Source organism: Polyodon spathula, chromosome 5, assembly GCF_017654505.1.
Source record: "Polyodon spathula isolate WHYD16114869_AA chromosome 5, ASM1765450v1, whole genome shotgun sequence".
NCBI lineage: Eukaryota > Metazoa > Chordata > Actinopteri > Acipenseriformes > Polyodontidae > Polyodon > Polyodon spathula.
Genome location: NC_054538.1, coordinates 67,767,072 through 67,785,881, shown reverse-complemented (window position 1 = coordinate 67,785,881; position 18,810 = coordinate 67,767,072).

The window sequence follows — 18,810 nt, the reverse complement described above, 5'->3', positions numbered from 1 at the left end:
CTATGTTTCTCCGAATTAGTTACATTTCGTTCAATTTACTTTTATTATGTATTTATTTATTTATGGGTTTCTGACTGTAATGTTCTGTATATTCCATATGTTGTACAATAATTAAGTATGATGAGAAACTGTACACTACTATTTCTTTCTGTTTGTGTGTGTGTGGGGAGGTGGGTGGGGTACTATATCTTATTGTTACATGAACGTGTGTTTGATTCTGCAGTCACATTTCTCACCTTTAGTTGTAGGAAAAAGTTTCTGTGGTTAAAACTTTCTTTTGCTACTAAACGATAAACATGAAGAATTCTCAAAAAAAGAAAAAAAAAAACCTCACATGTGTGCAATTTATTTCATAACATTCCAAAGTTTACCGGCAGGCTACAGTACTGTGGCCCATGTACCTTTTTGACAGAGTTATGAAGTGTTATGACAGCTATATCTGTGCTAATTATTAGTGCTGTGCAGTTTGTTTAACTCTTTAGCCTGGTGTACTCTATCTTGTACTTGGGGAGTGTGTTTATATATCCAGATTGGTGAAGGGATTTTCACAGATCAAGCCTCTTTACTGTAATATGTTCTATCAATCTACCTCAGCACTGTCCTTATTAGAAAATCAAGGAGACAGACATGTGCTCCAGCCTAAAATAAGACGTTAATTCATAATCTGTCAGAAAAGATGCTTACTCCAGCACTACAGCTATGGCCACAAGTTTTGCATCACCCTACAGAATTAACAAATTTTGCTTCATAAAGTCAAATGAAACCTGCTGAATAATGTTACATTAGCATATTGAATTATATAGCGCTTTGAGTTTTCCATGTACTTAATGAAAAACTGACAAAACTTAACAAGAAATACTGTGCTATTCTTTTGTAGTATTCTTCTGTAGTTAATTTGCTTTTTTTATTTTTTATTATGTTTTAATCCTACAATTTTAGGTGACGCAAAATTTTTGGCCATAGCTGTACTAATGTAATCTGAGATTGGGTGCCACAGATTACCACAGGATGCCTGATTGTCTGCTTGCATAACATTGAACTGTTGCCTGTTCTTTTTAATTTCACATCACAAAATGTTTTGGATCAGGTAGAGGAGCTACAGTAGGCTAATGTAACATTTATTTTCCTGTGTTTATTAAGCAGGGTTCTACTTAAGATCTGGTCATTTATACCAGCCCAATTCTTGTTTGGGTTTTGTTTTTTTTATTTGTTTTTTTGCACTGTATTTTTGCAGTTTTCCCATTTTTTTCCCATGGTTATATTATGCTTTTACCATAGTTTACCATGGTTTGCCGTGCTTATCAATATGCTCTACTGTGCCATGCTGGTCTTTAAAATGCTTCCCTAAGCATGACCATGCTTTCATTGTGCATTATTACACTTGCTATGCTTTTATTATGGTAATCTTGTATAATGGCACGAGCATTGTCATTGCTTGCATCATTTGTTGCACCTAGTCACTGAAGTGCATGCTGGTAAATAACACAGCCTTAGCACTTTAGAATACCGTGCATTCATAACCTTTTATTACCACAGTAAAACATGGGTGATCATCAATTGTTTTACATCATTGATATACTCTTTTGCACCTTGTGTTCAGGAAAAATACACTGCTGTATTTGTTTCCCTTTTTGATCTTCCCCTGAATTTTGAATGAAATGTGTGGAGTTTCTTGGGAATAGGTGAGATTTAAGAGATACATGAGCTATGCTGGAGGATTACTAAGAGGATTCAATGTTTTCTTGCAATCAAGTAATAGGAAATGTTTAGTGATTTGTTGTGTCTATTTGCTGATTTATTTTTTTATTTTTTTCTAATCAGAACTTTTGGGATGAAAAGTACGACATTCATTTGTTTTATATTCAGCACAATTAAGGTCACAGTCCAATCCAATTAAGGTCACAGTCCAATCCAATTAAGGTCAGTCAGATAGCTTAACCTTTAACATTCTGAAGTCCTAACTGACTCTTTTTTGGAACATGGCACAGCAGTGGAACACAGACCCTACTTACAGAACTTTAAGGACTGTTTTAAATACATTTTTTAAGGAATGTTTTTATAAATCCCTCAAAAACAGTTGACAAGGGTTTCAGAAACTAAAAAATTGATTTAATTAAATAGGCCTTCTCAAAATAAATCTTTAAAATTTACATAAAACATTTTGTGAATGGGGCCCACTATCTTTATGCCATCAAGATTTCTTTGTAATGACAGTTGATTTAACAAGTTTTCAAAAATGCCATTACAATTAGCATATTGTAATCTGTGTTAAGGTGCTTTAATGTCAGATCTAGTTGGTTGCCATAGACATACGTTAAGTAGGCTAGCTCATCCAACGGTTCTTTACATTAGTAACTATGGATTACTAGAAATACAATAGGAAGATACAAAAAAGCCGATCACTAGATGGCGCTGGCTCTTACTTCTATACAGACACTTTGGCACATCTAGCATATGCTATTTATGACTGGGGGAGGCAATTAGAAACAAAGGGCAGCTTATGAACTCAGTAAAGGCATAGATTTACCAAACCATTAAAAAAAAAAAAAAACAAGATTTGAGTATTTGCAATAAGAATGACTCATTAATTTAGACATTATAAAGCAGTAAAATAAATAAATAAATATGAATATTCATAAAACTGCTCTAGGCCGTTGTAACTGTAACCAGCATGAGTCTTAAGTAGTTTCACAAATGTCAAAGTGAATCTAAATCATCAAAACAGACTTGTAATACTGTAGAATAGAATAACAAAATTGGGCAATGCAGATTGCAATCTTATATCAACCATTTTGCTGTCATTCCTCACAAATCATTTTGAGTGTTTCACACATCCACTACAAATGCCTGATTTGAAAAAGAAATGTATTTCTTTGTAGCTTCCCATGTATGGTTTCAGAATCAGAGATTATGCATATTATTATACTTGACGTCACACGCAATGCATGTGTCGAGTCACATGAAGATGACACGGTATTAAGAGCCGCTGTATTTGAGTTGAGAACAGTGGATCTAGAGGTTATGGTTGTTTTTCTTTGTTTTTGTTCTTCATATATTACTGAATACAATTTAAATGCAACCCCTGTGCTTCCTCAGCATCCCAGAGATGTACTGTTCTCTCTTCCGACTCGCTGCACGCCATGTTGTTCATCTTTCTCAAGTGTACTGACTGACTCAATGCAATGATGAAAATCTTCAACCCAGTCCCTGGCCCTGTTCAGCTATGGGCAATATTCAGATGTGTTGTGAGGCCAGAGTTGCAAGGTTTGGTTCTAGTTTGTCTTGACAAATTGCCAGTAGAAAACCAGACCCTCAAGAGTTGGATGTGCCAATGTAAAAAGGGCTTATATGTGTGTTTCAAATTAAACAATATATGTATTTTTTCTGATTACTTATCCAGCTGTGTCTAAGAGTTCTCTTTTCAGTACATTCGGTTTTTTGAGTTCAGAGAAAAGCCAGTCTTACTCCTGTTTAATCCCCAGAGGTTACCTTTAAGGAAAGGGTTGTCAGACTAGCTGCTTATAACCAGGGCATGACCTATAGTACACAGCTCGAGTAACATATTTATGTGTTGAAATGCTGGGAACTTTTTATAAAACATTATTTTCATTACACGTTTTAATATACGTGGAAATGTGTTGCACAATTCGTACTATATTTGCACCAATTTTTTAAAAAACGAGAAAAAAACTCCTTAAGTAATAAAAAACAACAAGATGCAAGTGAACCTTTGAAAGGATTATTTTCATTTTCTTTTTAGAAAATAAAATGGTACTAACTGAGCACTGGGGTCAATGTAGCTGTTTAAAAGCTCCTTTTTGTTTTCTGGCCTTTTTTCAGTGACTTTTTTCAGTGTTTATGAAAAAAAAGCACTGTAAAGGACTCTTACAAGGTAGGGCATAGAGGGTGTACAAAATCAAATATTTCTCACCGATGTAATATTTCTCACACATATATTATTCATGGTATTTGGTTTCCAATTCTTTCTTTGTTTCCGTTTTTTTTTTTTTTTTTTTAAAGTTTAAGCTCAGCAAGCTTCATAGCAATATGTTCTCTACTGCAGACCACTAGTGCACAATATTAATAGTTCCTCAAAAATACTTTTTGCAACAAAATGTATTATTCATATTATGTAGAACACCCAGAGCCTAAAGTTGTCTTGTGAATTAAAAAAAAAAAAAACAGTTCTGTGCAGAAGGATTTAAAATGCACCTGCCATCATTATTATCATTTCCTTTTTAAAATCCTAGTTTAATGGTAGTGCTTACAGTTAGACACTGGAGTTTTCTTCATTAAGAGGACTTGAAATATATGGCCCTGTGACAATAATAGTGTATTTCCATGCTGGGTTGTGTAATGTGTTCTTTCTACATCCAGCTTTGGATTACTTAATCTATATTTGTGTCAGGACAATCAGCATGCACAATTCATCATTTTTTATTTTAGTTTCTTTTTCTGACACAGGTATAAAATGCACATGAAAAATGCTAAGTGGTAAAATATTTCAAAATGTGATATTTTCAGCTGGAGAAAAAAAAAAGTGTTTTTAATGTAAGAAAGGAAAAAGAAAGAAACACTAGAATGTTTAGGATTGTCATTCTTTGAGGTAAAATCGTTTGTTCTCTATCCTGTGGCAATATCCAACCAGACTATCCAGAAGTATAGCATATCTATAAGCTTTACTGATGAAGACACAGGGTGTGAGCAGACCTTAATTCAAACGGCTCTCTTGGGCGGTATGTTGTGGCAGCCACAAGGCAAGGTGGCTATCTCCTGTATCCATGGAGACACGGTGACATACCCTGTATTAAAAGGATATTTATCGGTATGCCTCATCAAACATCACCTGGTAGTAGGTGCAGCAGAAAGGCTTCTACACCCAGTAATTCAGGACCGGGACTGGCTAAACTATAAGGAATTAGTGAAATGAATGTCAGCCCCAATCTCACATGTAAATGTGGCAGAAAAAAAGAAAGGGAACTCGAGTGGTGAGATTTTCCTCTTATAACTGATATGTTCTCCCTCACTTTTCATCCTACAAAAACAAAGAGAGATTGATTGATAAGTGGGAGGGAGCATCAATAAGACGAGGCCTGTAGGTTTCTGTGATTTGACTCTGATGGTAACAAAAGATTACAGCAAGTATACAAAATACTCAAAAAAACGTCCCATCTGCACCTCTGTTTATCATCCTCAGACAGATGATTTGGTGGAACATTTCAATCAGACTTTGAAGCAGATGCTGAGACTTTTTGCTGTGATACATACTGCAGAGTTTGACAGGGTTCTCTCCCTTCAAGCTCTTGTACAGCCAACAGCCTCACAGCATCCTCTATCTGGTGAGAGGGGTGGGAGGAGCACAAAGCATGTGCTCCTATTCCGAGATCGCCCAGATTTGGTTGGTCGATTGGCACGGGACAATTTAAAATCGGCTCAGCGCCAACAACCGCAGCAGAACAAATGGCATTTGTAGCAATATGGGATTTTTTGTAATATCTGCTTCTGTAAAGGAATTATATTAAACAGTATACATGTGTTATTATTGTACACTATTCCTCATATATTTACTGTTTGTCACATACACACAGACACACACCTCCTAATATCACCACCAGTCCTTCCCCTTTGTGTGCTTATGCCTTAATGATTACTTTCAGTATTTCCCTCCATGTACTCTGTGTGAAATGTGTAAGGTCCAGAGGCTTAGGTCACCCCATCACTGAGGCGGCTGAAGCCTAACGAGTGATGACAGGCTTTGCAAAATAGCATTGTGTGACTGCTAGAAGAGGCATGGCATAGGCTGATATTAAACAGCTTACCACTGAGGTATTGAGGGCATGAGGATGGGGTCTTCAGCAGCCTCTAATAGAGAGGGAACTGTGATTGCATTTGCAAATTGCTAATCTACGGTAGATAAACAGAGATTACAGTGCAGGCCCGGTCAGCGTGGAATATCAATGCTTTTTGTCTGTAACTAAAATGATTGGAGCTTCTGATGAGTTCAACAGTGTGGCAATGTTATTTAATATGTGTGATTAAGACATGGCTCCTATAGAGAAATGGTTAAGTATGTGTCAGCAAGACATATCATAGTTAAAACAATAAAACAGATTGTTCGGATGATTACAAAATTGTTTTAAAACAACACCAACTGCAAAACAGTTTTATGAAGCATCTTTCATGACAGAATCAGCAATTTTCTGGTCAATTAATTAGAACAATAAAACAACACTTTGTAAAAATGTATTTAACAAAATAACTTTGTTCAACCCTGATGGTAACAGTCTGTTTGGTAATGATTGTACATGACTGTTTGGAGGATCACTGTTGCCAACCCAACAGGGTAAGAAGAAACCCCAAAACTGGACAGACCTATCTACTCTCCTGCAGCTCAACAGGTAGTCTCACCAGCAGTGCAAGCCAATGGAAACTCAAGCCTCATGCTGCAGCCTCCATACATTAAAGATGGGCAGTGGAAAGTATGACAATAACAACTGTAACAGCATGGAACCCATTTGCATTAAAAAAAAATAATGAGGGTTAGCTGTGGTTTTAGGGCTGTTGTTTTTGCAGGTTTTTGGTAACTACTCCACCCCCACCCAATCTACACTATTTGTGTCCAACATGACAAGACCCTACAAGTTCATATAATTGAAATGTTTGTGTCTTTTGTAGCAGGGAGTATGGGCTCACGGTATGGGCAGGTCTACTAAAGTAAAAGGGCTGTTTTGATGGTTCAAAAAAGGGCTGTATATAATGCCACAAATGTTGAACTCCAGTGTGGTACTCAGAAAAGCATCGACTTACTGAAAGCTTTGGAATGTAGCTGAAGATGTGTACTTGTTATACTGGCTTGCCCTAGCAGATGGCTATAAATATGACCCTTTAGCTTATAGCCTTGCTACCTGACCCAAGCCCAATTCAGTCAGGGACAGAGTTAAGGATTTGTGTCATTACGTTGCATCAGTCACTACACTCCAGAAAGACAAACAACAAGCAAGCAAGGCAGGCAGTGAGTGTGATGGGAGAAAACTACAGCCCAAAACAAAATACAACTCTTGAAAAAACAACTATCCATCCTTAAATGGGATATCTTTGGCAAATCATATTTTTAAAGCCTTTTTTTTCCCCTTCAACAGAACTAATTGAGTTTTATTAAGTCGATATAATCAATACAATTTGTGGATTATAAAGAAATTCCTAAATATATTTACAAAATATAGCCATACAAGATACAGCTGTACTGTTGGTCTATTAATTTTTGAAGAGCATTTGTTTGTGCATCATTTGGCAAGCTAAGTTAATTAATAGCAATAATTAATAACAACTGTCTTTTTTTTACATGTGACGTCAGTAGCACAGCTCGGCTCTCCTTAACAGCACCTTGAGGGATTGTTACGGCCCCAGCGCAGCTCGGTTGTACAGTGGAAAAGAGGCATGCTATAAGTGTTGGGTTCCAGTCAGGTCAGGAGTAGTTTGTATTTTATAGTTCAGGTTTGGGTCTGGTGAGTGGATTATGGCTTTTAAAATTTTAAGTGAGGGTTTTTTTCTTCCTCTGTGTACAAGTGCTTCCTAAAACCTCCTTTTTTGTCTGTCTGAAAATACTTTGCAAAAGTGAAGCACTGCCGTGAGTGGCGAGGACATCTATCGTGCTCGTCAAGGAAAGATTCGCTACATTAAAAATACTGAGGAGAATATGTAGCAGTGGAACTTTCCGTTACTAGAAAGAATAGGTCTAAATCCACTGTTTGGAAAAATTACAACACTGTTGTATTCAGCAATAATAAAAGTCCATGTGGCTTTGTACAATGCAAATCTGCAAAATATTACTGAAATATAACAGCAAAAAGATTCAAATTCAAATTCATCTCTGCAGTGACACATTGAAAAGGGATGTGTTCGTCCTGTAGCTCGGTCAAGTCGGTCGTACATGACTTCTTTTGTTTATGCGAATTTGCAAGAGCATCTTAATGTGTGGCTATTTATGGTAACAAAGTTTTGAAGAAGCCTGTTGTTGTCTTCTCTTAAACCATGCAGTATTAGGAAAGTAAGGAAGTATATGAAATATGATTAATTGAGAGTGATTATTTATTTATTTATTTATGTTTTAACTAGAAATCGAGAATAGACTACACGGAAGGTAATTCATTTCAATAGCGTATTTTTGGAATTATGATATTTGTGGAGATAGTCAGTTGGGGTCAGGTCGGGTATGCAAATATTTCAAAGGGTGCGGGTTTGGATTTGTTTCGTTTTAAATTTAGGCCCGAGCAGACTTCTACTTTAATTAACCAAGGCCGAGTGCCATCAGCAAACACCAACAGCTCTTAGAAAAGGAGAAGATATTCCCCTCCAAATACAGTCATGGATCTTGGTCAATTAGAGTGCTTGGTTTGACCGAGCGATTTTATAACATGCTTTCATTTTACTAGACTTTGCTATGCCTTACCATTAAATAGTGCAGTAAATTTTATAAAGGTTTTTTGTTTTTTACTGTATTTTTTAAATATCCTATTCTTAATAGTGTGACAGGTAAATCAGAAGTGTGGAATTCTCGAATGAAAATAATGTGACTGGATTCAGGTGTAGCTCCCTTTCAACTGTTTGCACAAAAAGAATAAACAGGTATTTTATAGATTAGTAAGTAGAGATAGATAATATGTTACTATGTTAAAATATATCCAGACCACTAGAGCAAGCTACCATGCTGTATAGCCTATTGTATAAACTTGATCCATGGAAAGTGGTAGATATATCTGTGTGTGAATGTGAGAGCGTGAGAGAGTCAGTCGACGCAAGCAGTAGGTAATGGTCTTATTAAAGTGGGTCGGATTGCAAGTAAGAAGACAGTTCTGCAGGGGGTTGAGGGTTGTAAAAATGGGACCCACGCAGGACTCTGACAGTGAGTACTCCCTCAGGCTAATGCAGGTCAAATAAACCACCCCCCCTTTCTTGCTAATATTATCCTGCATGCCACTAAATGAATGGGAGATTTAAAATATCTGCTTTTATCTTTTATAGACCAAGTCATGAACTGGTTCCAAGAAGTTTCCTGATTCTAAGGGGGGGTGGGGGGTGGGGAGTCTTAGTAATGTATCTGGGAGCCCTCTCCTCTATTTGTTTTTTCAAAGTAACATTCACAGTTGCAGTGTTAACACCTACTGGTGGAAAGAGGTAGAGCATGCTTCCTCTTTCTGTTTATGATTATAACAGTTAACTTTTCCCTGAAGGTTGTAGAGGTTCACGAGTGCACCTCCTCTTTTATTTCAAACTCCAGGTGGGACCTGTGACCAGAGATATGATGAATAAGCACTTGTAGACAATTAAATCACAGTCTTTGTTTTGATGTGTCTCATGAACCCAATTTATTACCTCTGTGAACTGAACTTAGACTCCCCAGCACCTTGATGTGTGGCTCTTCTCTGAATAATTTTAGCATATCTTTCAGCGCTCGTTGCCTTGAAGTGGAAATCTGTGGAGATTGTCTTTGAAGCTGTCTTGTCTTATCTGTGTCATTTCTTTAAGGGAGTAGGGATTTGTTGTCTAACCCATAGATGGCAGAGAATTCAAAATTAGTTGCAAAAATACCAGGCAACAAAAAATTATTTTTCAATTTTTGACTGACTGGAAATATCATTGTCATAATGTAGCATGTTATTGTTTTTACTGTGCTGTACTCTTCTTGTCATTAAAACTGATTAAGTCAATTTAGATTTTTGTTTCTGTTTAAATCTAAAAATATGTTTGTTGACCACCCTGCTAGTATGTTTTTTAGTACTCCGCTCTGTATTACTTTTACTTTTTACGACATCTCTGGGGGTTCTGGTACTATTTCGGGGAAGTTTTGACTTACCCATTCTTCAATTGTCATGTTATTAAAAAGGTTAACATTTACATTAAACAACATGTTGTTACAAATAAAACTAGTGAATGTGATACTGTTAGATTTTTTTTTCTTTTTTGTGATGCAGTTGCAAACATTCTAAGACATATACTAGGAATGGTATACTTCCAGCTCAGCCAATCATATTTCAGGGGATATTTCTATTGATGTATACTCACACCATACATGCCAACAGTCCCTATATGGTTGAAATAGTCACGATTTCCTGGCAACTGGGTCTGTGGCAATGCCGACTGCCTCAACAACGTGCATGCCAGCCCCTTCCATATACGCATACACACACTGCTGTGCAAAAGTCTTAGACATGTTGCATTTTTCTACTTTGATGCATTATGAGCATCAACAAAGGCCTCCACTAGTTTTTTTTTTTACTATTATAACAACCTTGACTTGAATAAAGAAAAGAGAAAAACATTGAGTGAAATAACTCGCATCACTTGATTTTCAAGGTGTGGTATCCGAAGCATAGTCAACAAGTACAGAGAAACATCATCTGTAATTGACAAACCCAGGACTGGAAGACCCCACAATTTATTTATTTGAACTATACAAAATAATTCCCTCATACAAAGATTTTCGATTTTGTTAACTTACTTAGAATTGAACTGTAATTCTCAGCTAACATAGCTTTTTGAACATAGCATAGAATAACGTATAATCCATAAACACTGAAAAGCATTAAACTACGTTTTTTACTGCCCTGTGGTCTCCAAGCACCAGTAACCTCAGTCTTTAACACATTTGGACTGTAAAGCACCCAACAATCTCAGCTTGATTACTTTATTCTGCATTTAGATATTATTTTATGTTTTAAGTGTGCTGCTGTTCATAAAACCATAAAAAGCAGAATTTCTCTCTAAACTTGAAAATGAAGCATAATATTGAGGAGGAAAAAAGAAATAAAACCATTCCTATGCATTGAGAAACTCTTAATATAACGTGATGATGCATCTTCTACAAAGACATAATAATGCACCTTGTTTGTTCAAAATGACTGAAACACTGGTTAAATAAATGTTTTATAAAGCACTCTGGGCACTTACTGAAAGATAATTATTGCCAGAAGGTCATTTTAAAGCTATTGTTCCTAATTATGGACATGAATATGAAAATGAATAAGAGGATGAATATGAAGATGTATAAGATACAGAATCAGATATGAATAATGGTGAAAAATAATTTTCTGGCACACTGGATGAGATTTGTTTCCATTTTAGTAACATCTGACGGATAAGAGTTGCAGATCAAGTAATTGAATGTTTAATGTTGCCCACAAATGTTCTGCCTCTTATTCTGCTCGCCTTTTCCAATCCAAGCACATACAACTGACATATCCATTTCAACGTTTGTTTTTCATGATGACCCCACAGCGACCCCATATGACCACTTGACATTAAGCGTGACCTCATTACCTATTTTATACAATAAGGTTTAAATTTTATGCAAGGAAAGTTTGGAAAAAATTGTAAAATTACATTACATCTATATTTGGCAGTTTCTATACAAAGAGGTATGCTAACAGCACAAAATAAATAAAGAAATACTTGTGAGGGGCTGAACCAGTGATAATTCGCTATTAAATGGTATGAGAATTAGCCTGGGCTAAAATTCACAGGGGTGACAGTATACCAGGGTGAGGATTAGGCTGTGACATGGGCAGGTTTGTGTATAAATAGAAAGGAGAGGATGCATGAGATAAGCTGTCTGCTTTATCAACATTTATGTCTTGACTGGATGCCTAGATCATTGAAACCTTAGCTAGAACCATGTTCATAGAGTTCGGTTTATTCATTTTACTGTGCTGCATTTAATCTGAAATGAATACCATCACATTTTTTATTCTTATTATGACCCTTTGTCACAAAGACGGCCGCAATGGGTGATGACAGACCAGAAACAGGAACTGACTCAGAACACAGGTTTTGGAATGGTGAAGATATTTTTTCTTAAAAATATTTCCCAACATAAAACCAATGTCACCTTACAATAATTGATTCGGAGTTTCAGTGTTTTATTATTATTATTATTCATATCCAGAGATCATCGGTGCTTATATATAAATATATATATATTACATGGTACCATGTTTAAACAAAGCAGTTATAGTACTGTATAGTGTGTTAATCAAGGTTTGCCATGCAGTTTTTCCTTTTTGTTTACCATGCTTTACATTTCATTTTGACACCTTTTAGTATAGCCGATAATGGATTAGTCCTTTTTGAATTATGAATGCATTTATTCAGCATTTAAAACAAGCTCATTCACAAACAATATTTTGTATTTTGCTTTTTGGCATGCCAAAAGCATTCCATTTTAAAACACAATTTGAATACAAAATGGAAGCACCTCCTAATTTATGATGTTTGCATCTAAATAAGCTTAATTTGGAGAGTGTGGAGCAAAGCACGATCAGCTGGCAAGACCTATGGACAATGGAACAGAGCAGGATCAATTTCCTCATCAAATCAACATATAATGTTCTCCCATCAGCACAGAACCTAAACCTCTGGGTGGATGAGGATCCCTCATGTCCTTTCTGTTCATCACCTGCAACATTAAGGCATATTTTGACAGAATGTAAGGTGGGTCTTAGCCAAGGATGGTTTACTTGGTGCCATGACCAGGTGCTGCAATGTTTGGCCTTAGCATTGGAAGACAAGCGTAACATGACCAATAAGTTGCCACCAGTTCCATCAACATTACACACAAAATACAACATCCCTCCACCCAGGAGAGTAACCATGAAGAAAAGGTGTTAAAACCAAGCCTCACCCTGGACAACTGGAAGCTGCTAGAGACTGGAAAATGTTGTCAAATGTTGGTCAACGGCTTATTTTTCTACCTGAGATTGCCACCACTAACCTTCGACCAGATATTGTCTTGTGGTCTGGATCAGCATGCCTTGTTCACCTGGTACAGTGCCATGGGAGGATGCTGTAGATGAGGCGTATGAGAGGAAGAAACTGCAATATGCTCAACTAGCTCCTGAAGCGGAACAGCAAGGATGGAGAGTCCGGGTTTACCCAGTGGAGGTGGGTTGTCAAGGATTTGTGGCACACTCTACAACCTCAGAGACGTCAGATTCAGTGGTCAAGAGTTGTGTCGAACAGAGAAGAACTTATCTGAAGCAGCAGAGAAGACAGCAGTAACTGACTCTTGAAGACCCCAGAGATGTACCCTACTTAGTTCAATCCAGACAGTTGTCATGCTGATGCGCTGGGGAGACAGCACTGTGGTTGATCCCCGGAGCCAGCATCACAGCCATTGTTTGTCCTGATGCTCTGGGGAGGCAAAATGAGCTGATCTCTGGAGCCAGCATTACACTTTAGCCATCAACACAAGGCAGAAGGATCTTTACATCATCAGATGGAAGGAAACGCAAATGGATGGCAACGCAAATGGATCATATTAGTTTAGTGTAAAGCTATGTCTTAGTTGTTGCATATCTTGGCGAGAGTCGAGTTCAAATCAGCATGAAGTTTTGACAGCTACTCTCATGTAATGGAAATCATGGGAATTCAATTAAATAAATAATCAGTGAAACCACTGAGATGACTGTGCTGCTATCAGACCCCTGACAGAGGTGTGAGGATTCATATTGTATCTTAGTCTCAATGACAGCCTCTCAAGGTGCAGTTCTCATTTCTGGATTGGCATCAGGCCATGCTGGCATTACAGAGGCATCATGAAACCAGAGCTGCCTGAAAATCAAACATGATGTCAGGCAACATCACAAGCACTACTGGCTTTCTGGTTTTCTGGCTTTGTTTAAATGCTACACTGCTGTTTGTCTGTCTGTCAACCAGCATGGTGTTAACATAAGCAGTGTTGAAGTTTCAGTATTTCAGGATGCACATTTTTAGATGTTTTAACTTTTAGATTAGGAGGAAATGCAGGATCCATTTATCTAGTAATGTGAACTAGTAATGTAATGCAAAATGTATTTTCACTGCAACACCCACAAAACAGCTAGCTTAAATTATTTACTTATATACTTCTACTGTACATACATTGGCGGTATTCACATGGAAAAGCGATGAGCATTAGCCTTTTAAGACTATTCCTTCCAGTCTGACAATTGAAGAACAGATTACAAACAGAAACAATGTTGCCCATGCTTGAAAATCCTTTTTTTTTTGTTCCAGCACATTCAGTTTCAGCTGAACATTCTGCTGCAGTACAACCCAATCCCTGCCTAGTAAACCTCGAGCATCTGTGCAGGGCACCATTTTATTATCTTTCCTGTGGTTTTTGCCCTTAAAGTATGAATAAAATTAATGGAGCAGTGCCTTAAATATCCAAAAGCTTCAAGTATCATAATTCTGTGTCCATACATCTTTACACACAGATGACTTAAGGTACTTTACAAAAGACAAGAGATGCAGTGACTACAGTATGCAACAACAGCAGTCATAACCTCCTCATTCACTGTATTAATCTGAATAAATGTTGAGATTTTGTTCATGGCATTCTCTTCCTAGGTTCCCAGCACCAAACAGATCTGCCAGATAGGGGAGATAATATTGTAAAATGGCTATAACGAAGATAAGGTTATTGGATATTCACTCTCAGAACTATGGAACCAGATGGTCTCAATAAAGGTTTGGATTTTTTATCTTTAATTGACACAGTGTAACTGTTAATTATAACAATTCTGATTGCTAATAAATATATTTTGATTGCTTTCACAATTGAGTAAATTATTTTGTAAGATAAATCAAAATGAGAAACTAATATGATAAATTGACAATGAATTATACTTTGTTTTTATGCTTAGTATTTTATTCTTAATAGATGCATGTAATTTGAGATATTTAATTGATACCATTTAGATTGACTAAGAACTAATCATGAATTAAATCTTAAACACTCTATGTAAATGATTAGTACTCTTTTTGTTTCTAAGAACAAAAGGATCTTTCCTATTTTCTTTGTTTATGACTCTTTATACAGTTCCATGTAAAGGTACAGTTTACTTTTGAACTTTGAACTGAAACTATATATATATATATATATTCTATATATATATATATATATAGATATATATATATATATATCTATATATATATTTCCCGACGAGTCTAATGGTCTATTACCTGGTTGATTGGATGTCCGAGTTGTCATTTTTTTAACTTACTAATGGTCTAGTCAAGGACCAACTAATCAACTACAGAGTTGATCACAGATAAAAAAAAATAAAAAAAATTGAATGTAATCATACAGATTGTTATATTTATTGTTTTACAATACAATCAGAAGATCTGCATTTTCTCTGTGGCAGTCCAATCATAAGTGAGCAGAAGAATCAGGACATAAACAGTTGAAGGTCTTTAGTAGGTAGAACCAGTGACAGAGTCAAAGATCTGCCCCTAGTTTCTGATTACGACAGCATGTTATACAGGTGTCCAATCATGAGTGAGCAGAGGTGGGACATATTTGGGAGTTTAACCAATGGGAAAGTCAAAGATCTGCCCTGGTTTTGCAGCTCTCCAATCATAAGTGAGCAGAGGTGGGATATAAATAAGGGTAAGCAGTACAAGAATAGGTGAATTTTGTGTTATATTGCTTATTATAGAGACCATTATTGAGAATTATATTGAGAAGTAATATTTCAAATTGCTTCTTACAAATGATAAAAAAAAATGTCATCAGACAACTGAGACATTGTAGTCGATTTGGTTATGGATCTATTTTCTCATAAAAAAATAGAGGTATACACCGCAAATAAAAAAGACAGAATTCCTATTGGGCTTGATTTATATTTATTTATTTTAGTATCACTATGCAGGACAGCCGCTACAAGTTCGCTACCTTTATTAAAAATCTACAGATTAATCGACTAGAGCCCAAGTTAATACATTCAGTAATCTCCCATCCAGTATGCCTTACAGACCTTTTGTCTTGCTTTTTGGAGCCCATACGGAACAAAAAAATATATTTTTAATATATAATAAGAAATGTATGATACTTATATTCTTCCAATATCATTCTTGAATTATATAGAATATAATAAAAATATATATATGTTATCAAGATATTTTATACATTTTTAATTAACCAAAATTGGCCCCTTTTCTAGATATGAAAAATATATGAGATATATGGTAAATATATGTTTTATGTATTTAAAATATATAAATGTGTATATATGTTAAATATATCATTAATGCTTTTAAAATATAAAGTAAATATATTGAGAAATATATAATTTATATGAGAAAAATGCATTATGTATACATTTGAAATATTAAATTTAATATACAATGTTCTTTGTATTGCCAACACAGTGACACACACCTCACTAACATGAGCACAAGCACACAGGGTGATCCTCTTGCGGACACACAACCTGTCAGGGTGATTTTTGCCAATTAATAACAAATCACAGGAATACTCCCAAATGAACCATAAACATATAAAACAATAACTTGAACAACTAGCACAAAAACAGTAATGAAATATTTACAATAATCAACAAATGATCACAGTTTCCACACAAAATCCCAACCCCCAGCATCTCCTGGTCAAGTTCCATTGCTGATGTTGTCCTAGGCAATTTGTCATTTTACCACCACTTTGATTTGACCTCTGGTCGAGTCAACAGATCAATAATACACTTTAATTCACCGTAAGATGGTATTCTCTCAGTGAAGTTCCATTGTAGGTTCCAGAATTTGGCCTTTTGCTGACACTTTGTTTTAAACCCTTGTCCACAGTGCTTTGTGTTTGCAGGCCATTCTGCTCCCTGGAGATGATTTATTTTTGTTCATAGTAGCCCTAAATGTGAGGTATTTTGTAAAGAATTACTTACTGCAGTGTCCAGAGATTGTAGCAGCTATGTAAATTGTGCTGTACAAATAAAACAAAAACAAACACGCCCACATTTGTTTTGGACAAAATACTGCCTTTGTTTGTAGTTTTACAAAACCATATATATAGTATATATATATATATATATATATATATATATATATATATATAATTATATATATATGATATATATATATATATATCCATAACCAATTGTAGGTTAAAGAGACAGATAGTGAGACATGTATACATACAGAGAGACAGACTGATGGTCACTGGTTTGCTGCTAAATGTCAACACAGGCGACTTGTTTCCACCCTGAACATAAACAAGACTCTAAGCTAGCCTATAGTTGCAGTGTCTTTGTGAGCGATGGGCTATTACCTTTTTCGTGCCTGACTAGGCTTCATCTTTACAGATGTATTATAAATGATGCTCTTACCGATTGAGAAAGAGGCCCCAGTAGAGCCCAAGATGCTGCTGAGTTATAAAGATCGACAGACACATAATTCAGAGGAAAAACAGCTTTTCCTTAGACGTGCAGAAATGTAGACGTATATTATAATCCATCAATTCTCTTTAAATGAAAAAAATGAGTGGGTGTAAATCTGAATGGTGTGAAAGAATCAAAATCTGACAGCCATCCTTGATTTAGATTTAGATTTTTGTTTTGTTTTAGTTTATAAAATCTAATTTAGCCCTTCAAAGTCAAAGTCAAGTTAGAGTCAACGAGGTGCAAAAACTACTGCCATGTGCCCCCTCTACCTGTGGCCAACTAACCTTGTCTGTCTCTTTGCTTCTGATCTTGCTCCCTCCATTATGCACACTCACAACCTGTCCCTGAACTCTGGTTTGGTTCCTGCTGCCATCAAGCTTGCCAGAGTTACGCCAGTACTCAAAAAACCCTCCCTTGACCCGGCTGACTTATTTAATTTCTGTCCCATCTCCAATCTCCATTTTCTCTCAAAAACTCTTGAAAGGTCTGTAGCCAGTCAGCTGATGAAACATCTCACGGACAACAATCTACTTGACTCTCTACAGTCTGGTTTCCAGCCGCATCACAGCACTGAAACTGTTTTGCTCCGGATTGTGGATGATCTCCTGCTCAATGCTGGTGCTGGTACTCCCTTTATGCTTGTCCTTCTTCACCTAACAGCTGCTTTTGACACCATAGATCATGGCATTCCTCTTGACTGCTTTCAAAAGTATGCTGGAATCTCTGGAACTTGTCTCTCCTGGATGTCCTCTTACCTATCCGGATGCATGCAGTCTGTGTTTTATGCTGAATTCAGTGGTGCTGCAAACCCAGTCACTTGTGGTGTCCCCCAATGATCTGTTCTTGGGCCCCTTCTCTTCAATATCTACATGCTTCCCTTGGGTCACCTCATCTGCCAACACAACCTTATGTCTCATTCCTATCCTGACGACATCCAGCTCTACTTAAAACTCAACCCTGGTAGCCCCTCTGCCATGGTCCAGCTACCTGCCTGCATTCAAGGCATCAAGGCCTGGATGTCTGCTAATTTTCTTCATCTGAGCAGTAACAAATCTGAACTCCTTCTAGTACGATCTACAACTCAACTTAAGAATCTCAATATAGCTGACCTGAACCTCTGAAACTCTCGAAACCACAGTACGAAGCCTTGGTGTACTTCTTGACAACAACCTCTCCTTTGATGCCAACATCTCCTCTTTGGTCAGATCTTCCTTACACCATCTTCGAAACATCTCCAAAGTCTGTCCCTACCTTTCCCTCCTAGATGCAGAGATACTTTGCATTCGCATTTGTCTCCTCTCTACTTGACAACTGCAGCTCTCTAGACGGTGGTCTCCCAGCAAGCATCATAAACCGACTGCAGCTAGTTCAGAATGTTGCTGCCAGGATCCTTACCAGATGTAAAAAATGTGATCACATCATCTGCACCTTGCCCAGCTGCACTGGCTACCTGTAAAGTTCAGGATTATGTTCACAACTCTCCTGCTAACCTACAATGCCCTTTATCACACAGGTCCTGAGTACCTCCTCAACCTGCTGACCTGCTATGTCCCTGCCCGCAAGCTGAGTTCCCCCGACTCTGGCCTGCTCTTGGACAACG